The 23239-nt window shown below is 37.4% G+C and overlaps 1 protein-coding gene and 1 long non-coding RNA gene across 2 annotated transcripts in view; one reads left to right on the top strand and one right to left on the bottom strand.

Moving 5' to 3' along the window:
* LOC308348729 overlaps positions 1-23239 on the top strand; it is a 297221-nt gene that overhangs the window by 205901 nt on the left and 68081 nt on the right. The window lies entirely within an intron of this gene.
* Positions 1-23239, bottom strand: part of EFEMP1 (EGF containing fibulin extracellular matrix protein 1) — a 58746-nt gene that overhangs the window by 28841 nt on the left and 6666 nt on the right. The gene's annotated exons all lie outside the window — the stretch shown is intronic.

Raw genomic sequence — 23239 nt, forward strand, 5'->3', positions numbered from 1 at the left:
ATCTGAAATTAAAGCTCATTTTACCGAATTCCTGGATGCTGTTGTAAAAAATATTCATTTTCCAGCTCCTACCTCTTCTTCCCTCTCTACCTTAAAATATTGGATCCTGGGAAACCTCAAAAACATGCTCTTGCCTTTTGGGGACCATGATCATATGTCTCTATTTCTTCTTCCCTTCTTTTTCTTTTTCTTTTTTTTTTTTTTTAAGATTTTATTTATTTATTTGATGGACAGAGACACAGCGAGAGAGGAAGCACAAGGAGGAGAAGTGGGAGAGGGAGAAGCAGGCCCCCCACCGAGCAGGACCCTGGGATCATGACTGGAGCCCAAGGCAGATGTTTAACGACTGAGCCACCTAGGCACCCCTTCTTTTTCATTTTTTAACAGTTGTTTCTGATCTGTAGAAACAGTTGTTTCTGATCTGATCTGTTTCCGATCTGTAGAACAGTTGTTTCTGATCTGTAGAGGGTCTAAAAATGGACTCATCTTTCAGGATTAAATGGCTCTGTTAGTAGAGTGGGATGAATAGAAAGTTCTCTTCAGTGTTTAAATGCATTACCGTGTACCTGTAAAGTTACAAACTTTCAGGAATTTAGAGTTGCTTAAAGCCTGTTTGGCAGCATAAACTAGAAAAAAATCTCATGGGGAAACATGCCCTGTACACAGTTTCTATGTCTGTAGAATACAAAGGAAGATGGACCTGTGCCAGTTATACAGTTAATATGTTAAAGGTAAATGCCAAACTAAGTCAGTCTTTAAGGGGATTTCTTAGCATGCATAAACATAGAAGAAAAAAAAGGCTATGTTCTTAGATCTGAGATATATATATACACACACACACACACACACACACACACACACACACACATATATATATAATGGTTACTGCACGGAGCATATCCGTAGAGTCTATCATATTCCAAGTTTTCATTTTAGAAGAAAATGGAAAAATTGAGCAATTCATATTATTAATTTTAAAATTAGCCTGGAATTATTTTCCCTAGAAATGTAATAATTTGTTTATGGAAACCTTTAAATTAAAATCTTTGGCTTCAGGCATGTGTGTGGTTAAGAGGGATGACTGTGAGGTGGCCAGAGATGTGTAGGGATCTCTTTCAGAACTACAACAATCATACTATTTTCTCACCGCACACAATTTTAAAATTCTAAATTTTTTTACTTGAGATCATTTCTTTAGTTTCTTGTGCTACCTTTTTTCTAACCTTATTACACCAAGAATTTATTATACCAAGAATCGATGGGAGGACTTGTCGATCTTTTTAGAAAGGCTGAGAACCACAGAATAACTTTTTTTTTTCTTCTGCAACTCACTGACAGAATGCTATGAACTGTAATTGAGACAGAAGAGTGGGAAGATCACAGGCTTTAGCATCATTGATCTCAGTTCAAACCCAAGCAACACCACATTTTAGGTGTCTGTTCAGGGCAAGTTCTTTAACCTTTCCAAGTTGCATTGACAAAGTCTGTAAAGAAGAGATAATATCGATTTCATAATATTATTGTGACTACTAACTGAAATAAGACACCTCTCAAATGGTACCTGCTTGACACTAAGTGCTCGAGAAATTGTACTTAACATTGTGAAATGGCTATAAGTCGGTGTACATCAGGTTGTTATTACTGTTGTCTGCGGAGCGAAGGAAGCAAAAAACTGCAGAAAGTCAGGTCTTTCAATATGATTTGCTATGCACTTGTATATAATTACCATCTTATCTTCGCTTCCTTGCTCAGTGTCCTATTTTGAATGTGGTCTGTTATGACTGAAATCCAATCGGGAAGAACATCACAGCTTTGACTAATCAGCCTTTCTTTTTAAAAGCTATTTCTTATCAGGGAAGTTGCAAACATTCAAACAAAAGAGATATGACAAGGCAAAAAGAAAAATGTAGCATCTTTTGCATTTCATAATATTTTGCCATATGAAAGGACAGTTAATGACTATAGGACCCCCTTCATAGCAATGGAGTATTAATGTTTTTAAAGACTACTTGGCAAACATAGCTTAATTGGAGCTCTAATTAGAACCTATAGGAACTCTGAGAAAGAACTTTTGTGTGAACAACTTCCAACTATGAAAAAGCTATGAAGATACAAATTTCAGCAGCAATTTTTATTATATTGGCTATGTCAAGGACATTATGGTCATCATCTTTCAAGGCAGTGATGAAGTTAGAAATCAGAACTAAAGGACAGATGGGGAGTATTTTTGAATGTAGTGGAAATAACTACATTAAAGTTAGGACAAGTATTTCTGGTTGTTTATTCATAAGGACAAGACTCTAAGATGAAAACATCGATGTCTGACTTTTTGAATGAGCAGGGGTCTCCACAAAACAGAGTGGAAGATAAAGATGGCAAGGGCGCCCTGCTGAACTCCCAAAGGGTACACAGGAAGATCATAAAACTGGGCCATAGCACTCACAAACCATTGTGGACATAGCAGGGCCAAAGACCTATCCAAGGCGGTTGACTTTCTAGAGAGAGCAAATTTGTTGCTACTGCTCTTTCTTAACAAGGAAATAGCTGCCCCAAAGTCAGCTGGCAAGCTGCTTTCTGTAGTGATCTTACATTGACCAAAGGAACCTGGGAAAAGCAGCACAAAGATTCCTTTTCAATGTTCAGCTCTGGCCCACCTTCTTTGCGCTTCTTTTCCCAGGTTCCTTTGGTCAATGTAAGATCACTACAGAAAGCAGCTTGCCAGCTGACTTTGGGGCAGCTATTTCCTTGTTAAGAAAGAGCAGTAGCAACAAATTTGCTCTCTCTAGAAAGTCAACCGCCTTGGATAGGTCTTGAATAGCTGCTCCCAACCACCTCCTTAACTAGAGCCATGTTAAGAGTGAAGGTGTGCCCTTGGCACTTTATCTGGTTCAGGGTCCTAAACACATTTTGCTCCAACTACCGATTTCTGGCATTCTTCATTAGGAAACCAGCTGCTGAATAACCCTAGGTACACATCAGTGGCCTATATAAATTTTATGGCCCCAATTTGTTGAAGGTACCAACTGAGCTCTCCATTGGGTCAGATGCATAAATTCTGGCACCGTTAAATTACAACATGGCAAAGCATAATAAATAACACTCAATGCTTCCATAGTATTTATACAATTGTTATTATATTTTTTTTACAAGACTAAGGAATGCCATGCCAAATAAGGTGAGTGTGTAGAACTTCTTGTAGCTTCTACAACGGCTGAGTTTAATTTTACTTTCAAATTAGTCTTCCAATAAGTTTTAGTGCGAGCTTTAAGATGGAACAAACCTCAAGTAGTAAAAATCCTTTAAGAATTACAGTTATATTCTGGGTGGATAAAATCATAATGGCCTAGAACAATGCACCAAATGCTGAGTGAATTTTAATGCCGATGTTTTAAACTTTTCTTTGAGCTAAGATATTTTCCCCACTGCACTTTGTTTGGTTAAAAATGTGATCTGTACTATTTTTAGAATAAAATTCATACTTAATTTGCCTCTGTAGCACTAAGTAGAGAATAAAACCTGTCCTAATTACCTACAATGAAATTATCTAACTGGACTAACAAAGTTAGGATTCAGAAATGTTTTGAAAGTAAATGATGTGTTTCTGTCCTCTGTGACCAAAGAGAGTGGACTTCATTTAGATTTGCAGAAGTTTCATGTTTGTATAGGACATCTTTCACTTGGTGCAGATGAAAACTCATTATGTCGTTTTCCAGTATCTTCAGGATGAAATCCAAACTTTCTAAATGTGATATGCAAGGCCCTTCATGATTTGATCCTTGCTTACCACCGTGTACTACACACTGAATCATAGAGAACACTTACTCCCTTCTTCTGTCTTTTCCTTAGGACTTTCACAAGGGCTATTCTCTCTGCATGGAACATTCTTTTTCCTTCTGTCCTTCCCTTCCCCCATTTGTTCAAGGCTAATTCCCACAACCTTCTTAGACTGAAGCCTGGTGTCACTTTCTCTGGGAAGTCTTTAAAATGAAACTCAAAGTGTCACATTGTAATTACTGTCCCCTCCCTCTTAGACTGTGAGCTTTTCAGGGTGGTCATTATAAGCATTTTTATCTTTGTATTCTCAGCACCTACTGTGCTTTGCACACAATAGTTACTCAGGCTTCTTGAGTAGTCTTACAGCTATAAGGATATTTAGTGGTCTTGTGCCATCTCCCAAACTGTAATTAAAAAAGCAAGTGTTAAAATTTCTTTTCTCCATATTATTCCCAAATCCAGCATAAAACAATAAAGTAAATCTAGACAACTAACACATCATCCCCAGAAGACCCCACTTTTAAGGAGAAGTATAGACATTACTACTGCTTATGGAGTGTTTTAGAATTGAAACTTAAATAGATCAATGAATAGAACAGGTGTTTTACCTTTGCAAAATTCTAGCTGTTGGATAAGTCTTAAACACACACACACACACACACTAGCACACACACACACTATCATTACTTAGTGAAGTGAGATCTAAATCCAGTTAAAATTCTTTTGGGTTATTTCATAAGGTAAACTATATATTCTTATGTTTTTAAGTTCTTGCTTTATCAGCTTAGCAGTCCAGCTCTACTCCCAAACAGCCTTTCTAAAGCCCTCCTCCCCTTTTTGTACTCCATTTAAATTCTCATTTTTTTAAATTCTCATTTTTAATTAAGTAACTGTTAACTAGGAAATGCATTTCCCCTAGCCATGCTGGGAGAATTTTTGCTCTCCTCTATTTGTAACCAGATTATTCCTTGGTTCATGCTTATATGCAAAATGGATGGTAGGGGACTTACTGGGGCAAGTGGGCCTTTGTAATTACCTCTTGCCATAATTTCCTGTAATTGTAAACCTTGTTATAATCAGGGCATGACTCTGCCTAGGTTACGTTCATTGCATTTCACAGCATTACAGCCTTAACCATATTAGAAATAAAAGCAATTCCTGTTAAAGGTCTATGTTCAGACATAGTTTATGGTTAGAGACTTACTCTATATTCCTTCTGCCATATATTATGACTAATGACCATTCTACAGTTTAATGGATGTGAACACGAGGCAGAAAGGCTGATTGTTCGTAAGATCACTTAAGGGCTTGTTTAGCTCCTAATTGGTTACTTCATGGGGCATAGGAGCTGAAATTACACCTAAATATTTTTAATTGACTATTTGATGTTTACCTTTATAATATCTATGAATAAATACATTGCTAAACAATATTATAAACTGTTTATCCTACTTGGAGTGGAACTTGTTTAGAATCGTCTTTTACTCAAAATCTGATCCATCACTTATTTGCAAAATAAGTGTCTGTTAGAAATGACTTTAAACAAATTTTTATGATCCTGAAATAGTCCTTGTGGATCAAACTCTTTTTATGCTTATTAGAATTGTTATTTTATGTATGGTAATTGAAAGTTAATGTAACTCTTTTCTGAGGAACTCATTCACTTTACAAGAAGTCAGATCTGCCCCCATGTCCCATCCCAGCCCTATTAAGATGATTTAACACATTTAACCATGTGTACACTTATTTTTCCTCTCTCATCCTACAACTTTTTGGAGGTAGCATTTTCATTATGTCACTCTTTGCTCAAAATCTTTTCACAAGTTATGACATTACTAAATCTAAATGGCTTAACCAAGAATTCAAGATTCATACAAACTATTCCCCTCTCTCCCTAAGCATTATTCTGTATATAGGGCATCTACACAGCAAAGTCCGCCTTTTCTCTTCTCAGGATTATTTATATACAGTTCATCCTTCATGATCCAGATTACATCCACTGCCTCTGAAAAACCTGTTATGGCCCTTGATTGTAGCAAGCAATCCCTCCCTCCCACCACTGCTTTTACCATTGACTCCATGGGGACTGAGGCTCTCGACTAAAGTTTTTTTTTTTTTTTTAAGATTTTATTTATTTATTTGACAGACAGATAGAGAGCACAAGTAGGCAGAATGGCAGGCAGAGGGAGAGGGAGAAGCAGGCTCCCCACTGAGCAGGGAGCCCAATGTAGGACTCGATCCCAGGACCCTGAGATCATGACCTGAGCTGAAGGCAGCCGCTGGCTGAGCCACCCAGGAGCCCCTCAACTAAAGTTTTGTTGACCTGAATTGTTAAGCTGATTATTTGTATCATTTAATTTTTTTAAAATCCAACCTTACCTTACACCTGAAAAGTCCTTGCAAGAAAGGGGATATGTCTAGGCATCTAGTACAGTTTGGATACATATTAAGTGAATACACGGATACATGAGTTGATGAATAAATAAATTTAACAAACGAATGCATGAATGGTACAGATGTCAGAGTATACATGAGGAAATATATCCTAAATTTACATGAACAACTTCCCTGGAGAGGGAAAGGTGGAGTTCTTTAAATCCAAGGCTCCTGGTATTTAAATGATCTTTTAAAGTAGTGGATCCAGCAAGAATGGCCAGAAATAGGCTTTTTTTAGTTCCATATTCCCTCAATTGAGCCCTGCATGTTTGGGGATTTAAGATCAGCATGAACTTGTGGTGACAACTGGCCACACAACGTCCCCCTTTCTTTCTACCCAAGGAGGGATTGTGACCTCATTCTCTGAGAAGGGGATTTCCTCCAAAGCATTCAAGAACTATCCCTCTGAAAAACTAAATGAAATGCAAAATGGGGGCAGGATAGAACCAATTTTGCTCAGAGAGCATGCATGAGTTCTGTGGGGGGAAAGTCATTGCTGAGTTTTATAATTTTTTTCTTTTAAACCTTTGAAAAAAAGAGATCAACTCTGGTTTCAGTTTAATTTAAAAAAAAAAAAAAAACCTACATGGCCACTTCTTCAAATTTGTTCCAGATGGATTTAGTCATAGAATGATTGATTATCCACTCAGTGTGAGCTATGTGGTTAAGCTCAGAAACCTACAACAAGCTGGTTTGGAGCTGTGTTTCATGGTAAATGGCAGAAAGGATAATCCTTAAGCTGTCATTTTAGAGTTAGTGATGAGGAAAGAGGAATTTAGTGGGGCTACTTATGTCAAGAGAATGTATTAGCAAATGGATGGTTGAATATGAAGAAATCTTATGAGTGTAATACTGTTTTTTTTTTTCCTTCTTCTCTGGACTTCACGGTAAGGGGAACCGGGGCTGCCATTCAGATCTGGGGAACCAGATCTGACTGGCAGCCCCCTTGAAGGCTTCCCCAGCTCTTACTGCCTGCTCCGTGGACCAGACCCATCTCCCCAGGACGCTCCAGGCCTGAGGCCAGATGCTGGCCTCTACCTGGAAGCTGAGGCACTCATTTATCCTAGCCTACTCAATAGGCCCACAGAGGCTTTTATTATTGGTATCAGAGACACCTGGGCAAATCTGGAAACTAATGCTGGGGAGAGGGAACCAAAGAGATACCATACTGCATTCCACACAGAGCTGTAACATGCACTTTAAAAGGCAATTTAACAACATTTCATTTTAAGGGAAAAAAAAAAAAACTTCCTTTGGATTTTAATTACTCCTTTTAATAGCTGCATTAGCCTTTTATCTATTCTTTCCATCTGGTTAATTTACAATTTAGCTACGAGAATATTCTTTTAGAAGAGATTGGATGTGGCTGGTGGCTTTCTCTACCTGCCGCCATTTGATTTTACACGTTCTACTATATGTTCAATTTTTTCTGTTTCCATCTTCACTGTTTCTTCTGTTTTTGCTCATACATCTTTTCTCTTTTCTTCTTTCCCTTGGAGGGTTCTTCTACTCATTATTGTCTCCTTGTTGAAAAACAAGCCACTATTCCTGCCTCTTAATCAAGATACCTACTCCTTAGAATTCTAAGAAAATCCACGTTGGATTTTATGGCTTCTGAATTTCTAAGTCTTATGTCACCTATTTATTGTAACTTAGGCTATGCTCAGCACATGTCTCCTAGTAGACATTTGAGGCAAAAGAAAAGATGTAAACAAGTGTAAACATAAAAATGACAGTTCAAGGCACGGGTTTTTGACTAGGCTGAAGAAAGAAAAATGTGACCAAAACAGAACAGAGGTTTCTATTGGAGAGATGGAGTCATTTTCCATGACTCCCCAACAAACACACAAATATCACAGATGTCTAGGACAAAAGTTAACATAAAGCAAGAAGAATTTTTATGAAATGTATTCTGTGTAACAGACCTATAGGTATATGCTAATCTGCAAGAATAAAGGTAGTTCTTCTGTTTGCTTGTAAAGTTTTTGTTTCATGGATATTGTTCATTTATACAGTAGATTAAAGGGGTTTTTAATTATGGAGTTTCAGAATCAAAGGACATAGTCGTAATTATTTAGGAGTGGTTTTGGAGAAGACTGGTAGTGTTTTAGAAGTTCCAACTCCATGAAGGAGAGAAGGGTGCATTCATTCAGAAGGAGCTGTCGGAAGAGCGAGGTTCTTACACGGTACTCGGCCTATTTCAACCACACCCATCAGGCTGTGTATCTGAATGAGTCATCTGGTCTCCTGCACTGCTGGGGAGGTGGGTGCATTTTGCTTTTTAACTCCTATTCTGCTTTTCAAAACCGTTCAAAGTTTTAGATTTAACTCTAAATGTCTGGGCTGGAATCAATAGAGGGGGAATTTTCATTACAGATTGTGGTAGGCAGCTTCTGACATGGCTCCCAAGATTCCAGACTTCCGGCATTCATACCGTTGACTGTGGACTAGATCTTGTGACTTGTTTCTAATGAACGGAATATGGCAAAAGAGTTGGGTTGTCACTTTCATGATTATGTCACAAAAGACTGTGACTTCAGTCTTAGCATTCTCTCTCTTTTGCCCTCTCAATTGCTTACTCTGATGAAGAAGACTGCCGCGCTGTAAGATGGCTTATGGAGAGTTAGTTATATGTGGCAAGGAGTTGAAGGAGGAAGGACTCATGACCAACAGAGGCAGGAAGTAAACGCTGCCAACAACCACTAGTGAGGGAGCTAGGAAGTGGATCTTTCCCAGTGAAGCCTAGAGATGACATCAGCCTTGTGAAAGACCCAAAGTCAGGGGATCCAGCTAAGCCACATCTCAATTCCTGACCCAGAAAAAATGTGAGATAATAAGGGTTTGTTGTTTCAAGCCGCTGAGTTTTAGGGTAATTTGTTCTGTGGCCACAAATAACTAGCGTGTAGACTTCCTTATGGTTTCTATGTGATGGATAATAATGCATACACTCAGGAAAGACTGGTTACTTTGGTTGTGAAGCTAGTTTGAGTCTGAGGTTGCAAATATCCCCAAATGTGAAATGAACAGACTTGTAGAACTTAAACAGATTGCTCTTTTCCGAAAGGTACTTAGGAAGGCAGGAAGCCTTAACTGAAGGCAGGAAATCTTAATTCAGAATCAAGAAAATAATACAGAGCCTTTAAAGTTTAGTGTTGGCACCTTTACATATTAAAGCAGTTTATATTAATACATGCAAAAATGTATATTTACTGTGCACCAAAATAAAAATAACTCCTTTCTCTGCTGGGATTGAAATGGAGTCCTGGGCTATGACATGAACCACAATAATTACCCCTGTCAGTGCCTGCGGAAAAGACTGCTGTGATCAAGCTTTAAAGCTTCAGTGATTTGGTCCAGACTTAACAAACAACCAGTACTAGGTGTGAACTGTTTTGTCAATAAAGCTTCACGTCTTTAGAACTTTTTTTTTTGTTTCCGAGTAATTAATGCTATTATAATCACAGAATGCACCTGCATTCTTCCCAGGGCAGATTTTAACTTGTTCTGGTATGTTTTCCTGGTAAAAATACCATCTGAAAGGCGAAGAGGAACTCCTATCGATACAAGCCCTTTAAAGGCCAGGCCCGTATCAATCAAGAGTCATAAAGCTACCATACTTCGAAAGCTTATAACCTAGACAAAGTGCACTCTCTTTACCTCTCTCCTAATTTCTCTCTCATTCCTTTAAAATTGTTTTGAGTAAGAGCTGGGAAGGACAACTTCTTAATTTTAACAGCTGAGAAAACTGAGGCCCAGAGAGGCTAACCGGCTTCATACAGTCAGAGTCACTTAGGGGAAGACCCAGATGGAAACCTTTGTCTCTTGCTGAGTTTCCTGGGGTTTCTGCCACACTTTACTGCCAAAGATTACTTTCCGGGATCCTCCTGAGCATTCAAGCATAAAAACATTCCACTACAGGAGAAAATTCTGTTAATTAGTAAGCAAAGGAAATATCTATGTATTACAGCTGTAGCTAGGACAATGGAATTTACATGGGAGAAACTGAGTACTGACCAGAGGAGAAAAAGATCTTTTTGAAAAAACAAATGAACAAACAAAACTCACCACATGCAATTTATCCAAATTATACCACATTTTGCTAAAGGCAGAAAATAGAGGACGAAGAATCACTAGATATATCAGTTTCCTGGTGGGAAGCACAAACTTTCAACTACTGGAAGACAGGTTCTGTATATATATATCCACAAAATCTGGGGGCTTTATAGAAATGTGAAATCTCAGGTCTCATCCCACACCTACTGAATCCAAATCTTCATTTTAATGGGCTCCCCAGGTAATTCATGTTGCATTGACGTTTGAGAAGCACTGGTCTATCACACATAGCATGCAGAAGATTCTCAAAAACATATTACACAATTGAATCTCAAATTTAAAGCCTCCACTAGCCAATTTTTTAAAAACAGTTAAACTGATTTATTCAGTCACCCTTCCTTTTTTTTTTTCTTCTTAAGGTTCTTTTTTGAGGAAAATATGCATTTACATGTATGAACATAAGTGGAAAGTTGGTAATTGTAATACTGTTTGATGAGCTACTTCAGTAGAACATATTTTTGATTGGTGTAGTCTATACTGCTCATTGCCCTTAAAGCACCTATCTTGCTCTCCTTTTCTTTCTCTTCCAGTTCCATTCTACATCTCTTTTTTCCTGTCCCCCATTCTTCTTACAGTTGCTCCTGACTCCCAGGGTTAAGAGGAGATTCCTGGAAGAGAAGGTTATGGCTCAGCTGTTTGCCCTATCTTGCTTTTTTTCTCCACAAATGTGTGAATACGGTCTTGGCCTCTACCCTAACAGGTGTTCACTGCATTTTTTTTTTTCTTTTTCTCTGGGTGACTGATTTTCATCCCGAGTGGTATGTGGTGATTGCAGGTAGTGCTGGGGGGAGAGTGTCACTGTTACTTGAGTCTCTCAGCAGAGGAGCTAGGGAGGTCCCATAACAGGCTTCACCATTTCATCCTAATAATATTTGGTATGTATATTTACAATCAGTTAATGAGCAAGCCACACTTAAGTCATGAATTTTCAGCAACTGCTGTTACTCAGTTGTGATCTTTGTGGATAAGAGGTTCACTTAACTGTCACAGCAAAGAGAAATTATTTCTTCTCCTTTAAGGGAAAGTGGTGTTTTCTTTCTGCTGAGTAGTGGAATTGACATACCAGTGATGTGTCATTTTTTAAGAAAAATTTGTAAATGTAGCTCTCCAAATCAAGTACAAAGACGTGGTCTGAACTTGAATCTGCACTGATTCTTCTTTCCTAACTTGAGAACTACACTGAGTAATTACCAGGTAGTTTTACCCACTTCTTAGGACCTTTATTTGATTTTTTTAAGCTCTTGAGAAAATTCAAAACACTATGCATATTTGATCGGGTAATTCATGCAATCCTCCTTGTTGAGGTCTTCCTTATTTTCTCTTGTCACTATAAACTGTTCCTTAGTATGAGACAAAAAACTGTATTTTAAAACATGTATTTTACCAAGAAAAAGCATGTTATGACTCTGTAACACTTTTGGTAATGTGTAATTCTGCCTACTCCTGACTTGGATATAATAACCATATTTCCAACAATTCTTTAAAACTTTCTATTAGAACCCTAATACTGTTTGTCACTGGGTTTTTACACTGGCAACCAAATAGCCCTAGATCTTCTAATAGGGCAATATTCTGATGGTCTATTTGGGGTATTAACCATCTGTGACAGCTTGGTTTATTGAAAACTATGGCTCTGGCATGCTTACACAATCCATTTTCCCGCTTAAATTGAAAAATCAATGAGAAGATTTTTTTTAGTTTACTTAGAGTTGAACTCTAATTTACAATGGTTTTGTTATTAAACATTTTTTTTTTTTTTTGAATGAGCTGTTCACCAAATAATCTTTCCTGGTATTTCAGAACTATCATTATCTGCTTAAATTGCACCATGATTAAGTTTCCTTCTTTCATTTAGCTTTTTTTTTAATCATTAGCTTATTTATTTATTTATTTTTCAATCACTGAAGAAGGAAAGTCATGCAACTGAAGTTCAGAACAAAGCCCTGCAACTTTACCAGCTCGCGTGGGAGGATTTCCCCCACCTCTTTGGCTACTTCCCTGGATTAGGGTTCTTCTGATATGCCAGGTTATGAACTACTTTTACAAAAAAGACCCACAGCTTTTACTGGGAAGTTTAATTAATCAAGAATGACTGGAATTTTCTGCCTTGCTTGTTGAGTGGACTTGTATTCTGGGCTACCTTCTGACTATATAATTTACCAAAGTCTGAAGAATGAAAGAGCATAGGGATTCAGTGTCACACCCAAATAAGGTATTTTTTAACCCATTCTATGAGGTTCTACCTAAGAAGTTTATTTTGTTAAAAATTCTGTTGCTCATTGTAGAATACAGAGGTGGGTCAGGATGGAATCCTGGTAAATCTCCAAGAAGGATTAGTGAAGAAATGACCAGGGTGCTGTAGAAGTGTAAGACAACAGGGCCTTAGAGGTCACCCCTAATACTTCTACTTTTATTCTGTGGACCCTGTCTCTACTCCATCTAACAAAATTACTTGTTGATTAAATAATGCAGTAGCTGTCCAAGGTGTCCTGTTCCCCTGTGGTAGGTAAACACATGAATTTAGAAAGCAGTTTCCAATTTCAATTTTATAGAAATAATGAGAAAGTAACAGAATCATTTTAGAAACTTTATCAGCTTTGATTGGTTTGATTTGAATACATGTTAACTTCCTACCAAAAATGACGTTGCCTCATACATGTCTGTGCATGTGCCTGTATATGGGTATGAACCTGAGTAGGTGTATGTGTGAGTATATGTGTATGGGTGGGAGTAAATGCAAGCTAGGTGAGAAAGAGGGCCTTGAGCCAGCAGAGGCAGTTTTCTGAGGTGTCTTTTAATAACTTCTTTTAGAATGTCCTTTTCTCTTTTAGATGAGGTGTCTTCTGATACCACCACAAACTGCTCAGGAAAAAACATGAATAAGGAGAGAAAACCATCTTATATAACATTCTCTCTTCAGGCTTCAAATTATGAAATGCGGTGATTAGAAAAAAATTCATCAGTGGGTTTAGTGAAGTTAAACAATGCCAGGTATGTCAACTGCTCCTGTATTTTGGGAGAATAATTAGAGTTGAACTAATTCTCTCAGAAGCCTCTTCAACAGCAGTTTGAAGGATTCAACAGCAAACTCTGAAATACAGATATACTGCTCTTCATAATTAAATCTGAGTAAAAATTTGGTAATTTTTGGTAAAAAAATTATTTTTTACTAATATTTGGTAAAAAAAAATACTGAGATATCTAAGGGTTTTTTTTTGTTTTGTTTTGTTTTTTACCAAATAGTAAAAATGTCAACCACAATTTAATGGCATGCTCATCTATGACTATATGTATGACAGGAGAACTCTGCTGCAAAATATTTCACAAGTAAAATCTAACTAATCACCATAGAACAAAAAAAAATCTTCCTTAATCCAGATTGTGATAGACCTGGTTTCCAGGGAGGACACTGAATAGAATTCTGTGAGTTGTTTCCCATTTTGGATCATGTTCTACACCTCTACTCAAGGGAGTAGGGTATATTCCTTACAACACACATAGCTGTTTAGGGAGCAAAATTTGTTTCATTACATTTGCTGGAACTTTTTGGGATTTAACAGTATGCACAGTGGTAGTTCCAATTCCCATAGTGATTCTTATTTTAGCTGGACATACATAAAAGCTATACATGTAGTTTTTGCAGATGTCTCTGATTCCATTTCCTACTTGACACTCTTACTTCATCTACAGTTCAAGTATAAGCTAGTTATTAGCTCCCAAGGGGCCCTCAGTAAGCTGGGTTCTTTCTTCCTGGGCCCCTGGGATCCATGGATTTTCTTCTTACCTCCCAAGCAATTCAGGTCTTCCTACCTTGGGAACAGAAATGCACTTCTTTAAGTCACCTACATCCAACTAAGTGATTTTCCTAGACTCTACCCTTCAGCATTTGAACAAAGTTGACTTGAAAAGGATAATTTCTGGCTAGTAGTTGAGGAAAATGACCAATATGGATTGCTCTGAACCTTTCTTATTTTAGAGAGCTTTATCAAGTGCCTTGAGTTTGTTCACAATATCAGAGAATTTATATGTTTTCTAACATTCCCCCCCCAAACCATATTTTCATTATTCATCATTAGATTTCTGAGGAATTATATATTTGATACAAAGAGGCATTCACAATTTAAATGACTTTTCAGAAAGTAAAAAAGAATCTAGTATTTCCAATTACTAGTTTTGCTCTAGGGATAATAGAAACCTGTTTATTCACCAACGTCTATTAAAACAATCTAGGATATAAAGAATAGACTTTATAGCTCCTTTCAAGCTGCTTAAGCTTAAAATGGGAACAAGGTATTTAAGACCCCAATTATTAATGAGAAATTTGATAACATATATAGTTGGGAAATATACCTTATATACATTTGGTACTTAATAGCTCATTTACAAGGATGGTTTTAGAGCACAGAGTAAACTATAAGCCTGAGCTCTCTGATGCTTAAAAACCCTTCATTTATTCAATTAGACACACACACGTGCACAAAAAAAAACCACATTTGCTTAGTGTCTATTCAATAATAAATAAAACAGGACACAGTTCAGGAAGATATCTAGACAGAGTTGGAGGAACATATTAGTATTTTGCTAGGGAGTTACTAAAGATGGAACTGGTCATAGATGTTTGCTGTGCAGCTCAGCATCAAGTGTACTTTCTGTTTAGGTTCTCCTCCATCTACCGCTTTGCCTTTCCTCATTAGCCTTCCTATCAGCAGCTCCCTGTCTCTGGGGACTGTCCTGAGAAACCATTCCAGGGTAGAAGGAACACAATGCTGATTCTCACCTATTCTGCTTGGCTACACTGATTGTTACTTCCTCTACTGTTTGGATTTTAATTTCCTCATGACACCTCTCAACTTCCTCTCATCATTCTCTTTTAAACAGTCCATTCTAGGGGTGCCTGGGTGGCTCAGTGGTTAAGTGCCTGCCTTCAGCTCAGGTCATGATCCTGGGGTCCTAGGATTGAGTCCTACATCAGGCTCTCTGCTCAGCAGCTCCCCCTGCTAGTGCTTGAGCTCGTGCTCTCTGTCAAGTAATAAATGAATGAAATCTTTTTTTAAAAAATGGTCCTTTCCAGGGAGGAACCAAACTTTTGTTCTTGATCACATTTCTGGGGACATTTTTTTTTTCTGCCCAAATATAGATTTCAGTAAATTGGAAGGATCCCTGTATGACAAACTGGTGACACTTTTAGCCGTTCGTTACGCACTTCTTGTGAAGTCCCGTGTGTTACTTTGCTGGACTGGTGTTGGTTTCTTTTATTGCTTTTTGTTCACTGAAGGGTTGATGATGCCAAATTCTCTAAGAACAATGACCACTCCTTCCTTCTATTTTGATTTTATCAAAGTGCCCACAATAGAAAGTAGTTCTCAAACTGGATTGTGTTTGTTGAGCATTAGCTGAATGGGTTTGTGTTCTATTTGATCAATTTCACTTGTGGTATTGCTTGGTTACCCTTCACTAGGACAGATGCACAATTATTTGAAAAGTAGTTCAAGGTTTAAAAATTGATTTTGCTCAAATCTTAAGTTTTTCAGTCTATTTAATACACATTTACATAGCATTGGTTCACTGTCTCTCCCTGCTTTGAATCTGTAGGCATATGAAATTGACAGCAATAAGCTATCCATGCTGCTGCCGATATCTTGCCACTCAGCCTTCCTTTCATGTCATTTCTTCACTTCATCTTTATTAAATGTTTACAAATCATTTAGGTTCAAACTACAAGCCTAAAATTGTGGCTAAATGCTTGCAATGACAGCTGCAGTTTTCTGCCAATATTTGAATGCAGTTTTCTTGATCAGTTTTGTTTTTGAGTGTGCAATTTGCAGATACCTCCTGGAAAAAGAAGCATGCTAATGGATTTCAGATGTGGTGTGAATTACTTATTTGTACATTCGTGCAAAATCAAACACATTTGGGACAAATTTTGTTTATTCTTTGGTTTCAAAGAATAGAATTGTGCCAGTAATTCAGCAAGTGTAAAGGCAATCCCTACAAAAGGGGCAACTTGTTGATTTCAAAGAATACAGTTTGAGACTTTCTGCTGGAGAAAGAAATAATGAGCCAGCAACCAGTGCACATTCCTGAAGTTACCCAGGCTTGCAATCCTACTCTCATCTGCTTCTTTTTGCTGCTATAGGGAGAGGGAAATTCATTCCACAGATTAAGTGTTAACTGTTTTGTTTTGTTTTTTTTAAAGATTTTATTTACTTATTTGACAGAGAGAGAGATCACAAGTAGGCAGAGAGGCAGGCAGAGAGAGAAGGGGAAGCAGGCTCCCTGATGTGGGGCTCTATCCCAGGACCCTGAGATCATGACCTGAGTTGAAGGCAGAGGCTTAACCCATTGAGCCACCTAGGCACCCCAGTGCTGACTAGTTTTAACAAGGACCTCATCTTTGATGAAAAGTAAATCTTTGATCAAGGTTAAATTGAACAGAAGACACCATGGGAACACTCTTAAGTAGAGTGAGATGTCAGCTGGGCATCCGGTAGTGGAAGGATCTCCTATCACTTTGGTAAATGAAAGATGCTTTAAGGCCAAACTCAGAGTCAACCTCCTCATTTGTGACTCTGCATGAACTAAACCTCAAGACAGCATTAACTCATCTTGCCAGTTTGTGCTGTGAGCATAAGGGGGATGCCTATAGAAGGTATGAGTATCTCTTAGCACTAACCATTACCACAGCTAGAGCAGAACTTAGAGTTTCTCTGACAGTTCAAGACTGTTAGGGTATTTCACATTTGCAGGGTTTTTTAAATTTTTAAATTTTTTATTTTTTTTAAAGATTTTATTTATTTATTTGACAGACAGAGATCACAAGTAGGCAGAGAGAGAGGAGGAAGCAGGCTCCCTGCTGAGCAGAGAGCCGGATGGATGCGGGGCTTGATCCCAGGACCCTGGGATCACGACCTGAGCTGAAGGCAGAGGCTTTAACCCGCTGAGCCACTCAGGCGCCCCCCACATTTGCAGGTTTTATAGAGAGATGAACAGTCTCTTGTTTTCTTCTTTAGATGCTTCCTTTCACTCTAGACTACACATATCATACCCTACTAACTAGAACTCATCATCACTCATGTTTAGGAATCAGAGTCCTGGTGATGACAATAAGAAAGGTGAGAGAAGTAAAACAGAAATATTCTATCCTAGAAACAGAATATATATTTTTGATGGTTTCTTTTTCCTACTTCACATTTTCCCATGTGTGAGGCGAACATGATAACCACTACACTACGGAAATTACATTTTCCCATATAAAGTGTTATAACCTTACCCTCTGATTTTTGTAGCTGAATTCAATTTTCTGAAGTCAAGATTAAGTTGGGACATTGGTTCTCAAACTTGAACACACATCAAAATCACAGGATTGTTAAAACACAGATTGTTGAGCATCATCCCCTAGAGTCTCTGATTCAGTGGTTCTGATGGGGTCCAGGAATTAGCATTTCTAATAAATTACTGGATGATGCTAATGCTTCCAGTCTAGGGACCACATGCTATGAAACGTAGTTATACAGCATAGTCTTTTGTTTGCAGAAGTGTGATCATACTGACCTCTTTCATCCTTTCACATCAAATAGTTGCCATTCAATTTTTATAAAGCAATTTTAAGGACACTTCTTGAGTCCTTATACATACACATATACACATTGTTCATAATTGTATGTTAGAAATCTTTCTTTTTTTGAGATTTATTTATTTATTTGAGGGAGAGTGAAACACTACGTGTGCATGAGGAAGGGGGAGGAGCTGAGGGAGAGGGAGAGAATGTCAAGCAGATTCCCCACTGAGTTTGAAGCCTGTAGTGGGGCTTGATCTCATGACCCTGACATTATGCCTGAACTGAAACCAAGAGTCCAGCACTTAACCAACTGAGCCACCTAGGCGCCTGTATTAGAAATGTCTTAAATTAACTAGGCATTCAGTGACTATAACAATTTGGAAAAGTAAATTATGAAATTGTGCTAGATTTTTCAGGAGAAAATCAGTCACTTCTATTGCACTGCATCAGCTTATTTAAAAAGTTATTAAGTTATCCCTACAAACTTGACCCCCATTTATTTACATGGCTTTAGGGAATTTTTAGATACTCAAAGGCAATTAACAACTAAAAGCAATGAAAAGCAGTAAGCAGGCTAAATACCCATTTTCCTTTCTGCTTGAAGTATTTGTTTCTGTTAATATCATAATTTACTCAATTATAGTCTTCCTGTTGCAAAATACCTATTTTCTGAGATCAGAGTTCTTCACTGGGTTGTGTAATTATACGTAACAAAAATTGGGCATTTCCTCACAAAACTAACCAAAACAATGAGAAACCCTAATGATATTCGTAGAGGATCCAAAAAAGAAAAAAAAAAAAGAAAGAAAAAAAAAACACCAAAAAGATAGTGTTTGAAAGCTCTTTTGTTATGACAATGCCAGGTATGTTAAGCCACTTGATTACACTATAATTTATAAGTCCTCTTTTGTATATGAGATCATATAAGTTTCAAATGAAAGAAGTCAAAGAAAGACATCCCTAGCATCCAAGAATCTCTACATGTTAGTTCAAGTTTCTCTTTTTAAAAGTACATGTATAGATAATAACTTCTTTCCTTTTCAAAATAGTATTTTAGTTATCCTTATGTTTATAAAGAAATGTGCAAAAGATAATAGGTGATCCCCAACAATGCAGAGCTTTTTAAACCCTGAGCATAATTTTTTTTGTTGTTCCTTTAAGCTTTGTAAAAAGGCAATTTTTTCTCTTTGGCTTTTTAGTTGCTCCTGAATCACAGACAACAGTGATAAAAATGAAAGCATTTAAAATACAGCTAAATTTTTTTTTCAATTTGACAAACAAAATTTTATAGTTAAAGCATGATACTTAATTTGGCTGTGTGGTACATTTTTTCCCCCAGAAGAAATGTGGAAAGATGAGCTACCTATTGTATGACATGTATCTTAGTATGTAGGTGCTAATGTCTAGGTATTTGGCACATGCAAAGTCTAGAACAATGTGGAAACCTGCTTATTGGCAAACCGGCAAGTGGGATCCGGACAATGGCAAGAGAAGTCCCTGTCCAGGTACTTAAAAATCAGTGAAGTTTGGTTTTTGAAAATTCAAAACAAATTAAAAAACAATTTCACTGGACAAACAGTGCCATAACCTGAAAAAAAATGGCTTTAACGTTGAGAAGTTCTCACTCTTGGCTGTGAGGTGCAAGAGATTCGGTTATTGGGGGTGCGCTAGGGTGATCAACCACCCCATTTGTTCAGGACAGAGGCATTTCCCAGAATGCGGGGCTTTCAGTTTTCGAACCAGGACAGTCTTGGGTAAACAGAGACAGTTGGAAACCCTGGGTTGTGTTTTCACATCTGTCAGTTATACCTTATATAATACAAGCCAGGTACTGTACTTGGCTTGAGTCCATAATTGTCTTCATTAGGCATTTGTATCAAGTTGATTTTTTGATGTTGCAGTTTCTTTGGCAAGTTAGTAATGATACCTGTGAATCCTGACCGATTTTAGTAATGGCTTAACTATCAGCTATACAAAATATCTTATGTTTAATTTTTTGAAAGTTGAATTAAGTAAACAAATTCCTTTAAATTGAGCAATCAATACTTTCCTGTTACTTGACAGTTCCCAAATGATATTTTTCTATAAGAATGAGGCTTTTAGAAAGTTATATATGCTTTTAAAAATCCTTTCTTAACTTGAACTAGTGATTTTGAAATCCATTGCCTTTGAGGAAGATACACAGAGACTAGGCAATAAAGTTGTAGAAAGATTAAGTGACCCATCAATGGGTTATAATATATTCCCCATTCATTCATCTCCCTTTTGGAGCAGATGAGTATCTGTTGGCTTTTATGTAGATGATAGCTCATAGAGAAACAATTTCTAAAACTTTATTTATATACGACTCCAGGTATGTGACAGTAAAATGATATTCATATAGTTTTTATAGCTGTCAAGGACGGTGCCTGTCATTTGAAATTCTCAGTGCAAATTGCTCCCCCAGCATCACCCACAGTTTGCAAAAATTGTCTGAAAAAACTTCCTCAGTGTGAACTGATATTTGGAGGTAATGTTGCTTTTTAAACCTCCTGCGTTTGCACAAAACTGAAAAATTCTTGACAAATACATGAAAAAGGAGTAAAAAAAAAATCATGTTTTCACAGATTGTTAAAACACAGAAGGCTGGTTAAAAACATATTTATAAAATAGGGGCACCTGGGTGGCTCAGTCAGTTAAGCATCTGACTTGATTTCAGCTCAGGTTGTGATCTCAGGGTTGTGAGATCAAGCCCTGAGTGGGGCTCCATGCTCAGGGGGAGCCTGCTTGATTCCTCTCTGCCCTCCCTTCTGCCCACTTTCTTTATGTCTTTCTCCAAAAATAAATAAATAAAATTTTTAAAAATATATTTGTGAAATAGAATACACTTAAAATATCTACTGCTAGTTAAATTATTAGGTGCCATCTGTAACTGGTACTAGTGTGTAACTGGTACTAGTACAATTGACTTTAATACCAAAGCACAGTACAGATTTCAGCCATTACATAAAAAATCTGCTCAGCTTTAGGTTATGTAATGATAAACTGTACCTGTTGAAAAATATATGTGGAAAAAAGAAATAATTTTAATACAAATATGACTCATCTACAGGCATTCATTTATTCCGATCCAGCAACCATGGTAAATGTGTTTGGATTACTGGGCATAGTATGAAACATTTAAAAGGGAGTGGAGAACTTTATTAAAACAGAAGGCTCTTCAAACTCTACAATGATGTCAGAAATATAGGTCCTTGGAGCACATTATTGTTTTAAGCGGAGGTCCCCTCACTTTCACATTGGTTATAAAACATTATTTTGTGCTGCTGGCCTGGAATGAGAATGTCATACATCTGCAGGCAATTAGAAGAAGCTGGACTGCATGTTTGATTAGCTCAATAATAAACGGGCACAAGTGTGACTCCACTTATGTTAGTCAGATTCCCTAGACAGATTATCCTGTTGTTATCATATGAAATAACCCCCTTTTATCAACAATTAAGTAAATCCACATTTATGGGCACTTTGCAAAATTGTGAGGTGGGAAGAAATCCAACTTAAGCCTTAAGTCATCCAAAAAACTTTTAACCCTGCTTTCAATGATACAGACCCCAATCCCAAGTCTTAAATTGGTTGAATTATATAGAACAGTTGGGTTAGAAATACCCTGTGTGCACACAATCAGTAAGTATGTTTTCAGCATCTATCATAAGCAAGGCATTTAATGGTTTTAGCTTATAACTAAAGAAAAAAATTCTCACAGAATTAAGAATTACAAATGTTTTAATCTGTGAAAAGTAATTTTGTAAGGTCTAAGTCTTTTTTAAAATATTAAATAGATTTCATTTTTATTATTCACATTTTATTATGCAGTTTCTACTATAACCAGTGAATGTTGTAAGTCTTGAATATGCTCTATCCTAGAACTTCTTCATTCAGTTCTAGGCATTGTTCTTGAATTCAACCACATTTGTCAATGATAGGTATAAGCCACTTTGGGAAATGACCCATTCATTTTTCTGTTTTTTTTTTTTTTTCTCCTAAGTACCATTAAAATATATAACTGGAGCATGAAAAATAATTCAGTATAGAAAAGTGAATACTTAAAAAAAACTTCAATATCACTTTCCAGTTTCAGGAAAACACCACCAAACCTTCTAATTCAACTAGATATTTAAATAACACAATTAAAAGTTGCTGTCTTGGGACGCCTGGGTGGCTCAGTTGGTTAAGCGGCTGCCTTCGGCTCATGATCCCAGCGTCCTGGGATCGAGTCCCACATCGGGCTCCTTGTTCCGCAGGGAGCCTGCTTCTCCCTCTGCCACTCTGTCTGCCTGTGCTCGCTCGCTCTCTCTCTCTCTCTCTGACAAATAAATAAATAAAATCTTAAAAAAAAAAAAAAGTTGCTGTCTTAAATAAACTCAAGATACTTTTTATCAACATTCACTCAAACACGTATACATAAAGTAACCTCATGAGGCTATCTCCTTGACATAATCCTTAAATTAAATATCGGAATATCAAGCAGATGCTGAAGCATTCATCATCATTATTGGAATTCTGACTCATGACAGTAACACAAAACAGATGCTAATATGATGCACCCTCTGAAAAGTGACACCATCACGGCATGGGTTAGCTCTTGATGTGGGGTACTTAAAAATTTGAACACAAAATATAAAATATTAAAAGTCAGGGCATGATAAGTGTCCTTCATTTATAAGCCATTTCAAATCTATCTCATACAGTAGATAAAACTCCACACCAGTGCATTAAGGGCAGCATCTTAGGGAAACAGAAGATGCTTCTTCTCCTCACTCAGAACAGGTAGAAGGTTAAAAACTCCTGGACCCTTTCTGTTGGCCAATATGTACCAGGCACCTGTGGTATAAAATGGGGTCTACCCTGTCAGCCCCGGGGCTGTGCAAAAGGAGTCCGGGGCTCCTACGGCCCTTGTCAGTAACGAGCTCCACACCAGGCAGATCTGAAAGGGTTGGCTAAGTAGGAAAAGGGGAAACAAAATCTCACAGCGCAGTCCAGTTAACTAATATCCTACACATCTTCAAAGCCCAAGATTCTTATCATTTTGTTAGCATGAGTCTACAGCTGTTTCTAGAATACACAGTGATGTGTACTCTTTGTGAAAATAAACAGAAAAACCCAAGCAGATGGTGCCATGGTGCAAGTCATATAAGAGAAATGTGCTCAGATGAGAACTGAAAAAGATAGAAATGTGGAGTGGGGGAGACTCCTCAAAGGTAACGAGAAACAGAAGTCCCATTTCTTTATTCCTCAGTGAGAAAAATAAATTAGTGGCAAGTTCAATGAAAAGAAAACTTGAGAACCCAAAGGAGGACATTTATGGAGTAGCTTTGACTC

The sequence above is a fragment of the Martes martes genome (assembly GCF_963455335.1).
Source record: "Martes martes genome assembly, chromosome: 9".
In the NCBI taxonomy this organism is placed as follows: Eukaryota; Metazoa; Chordata; class Mammalia; order Carnivora; family Mustelidae; genus Martes; species Martes martes.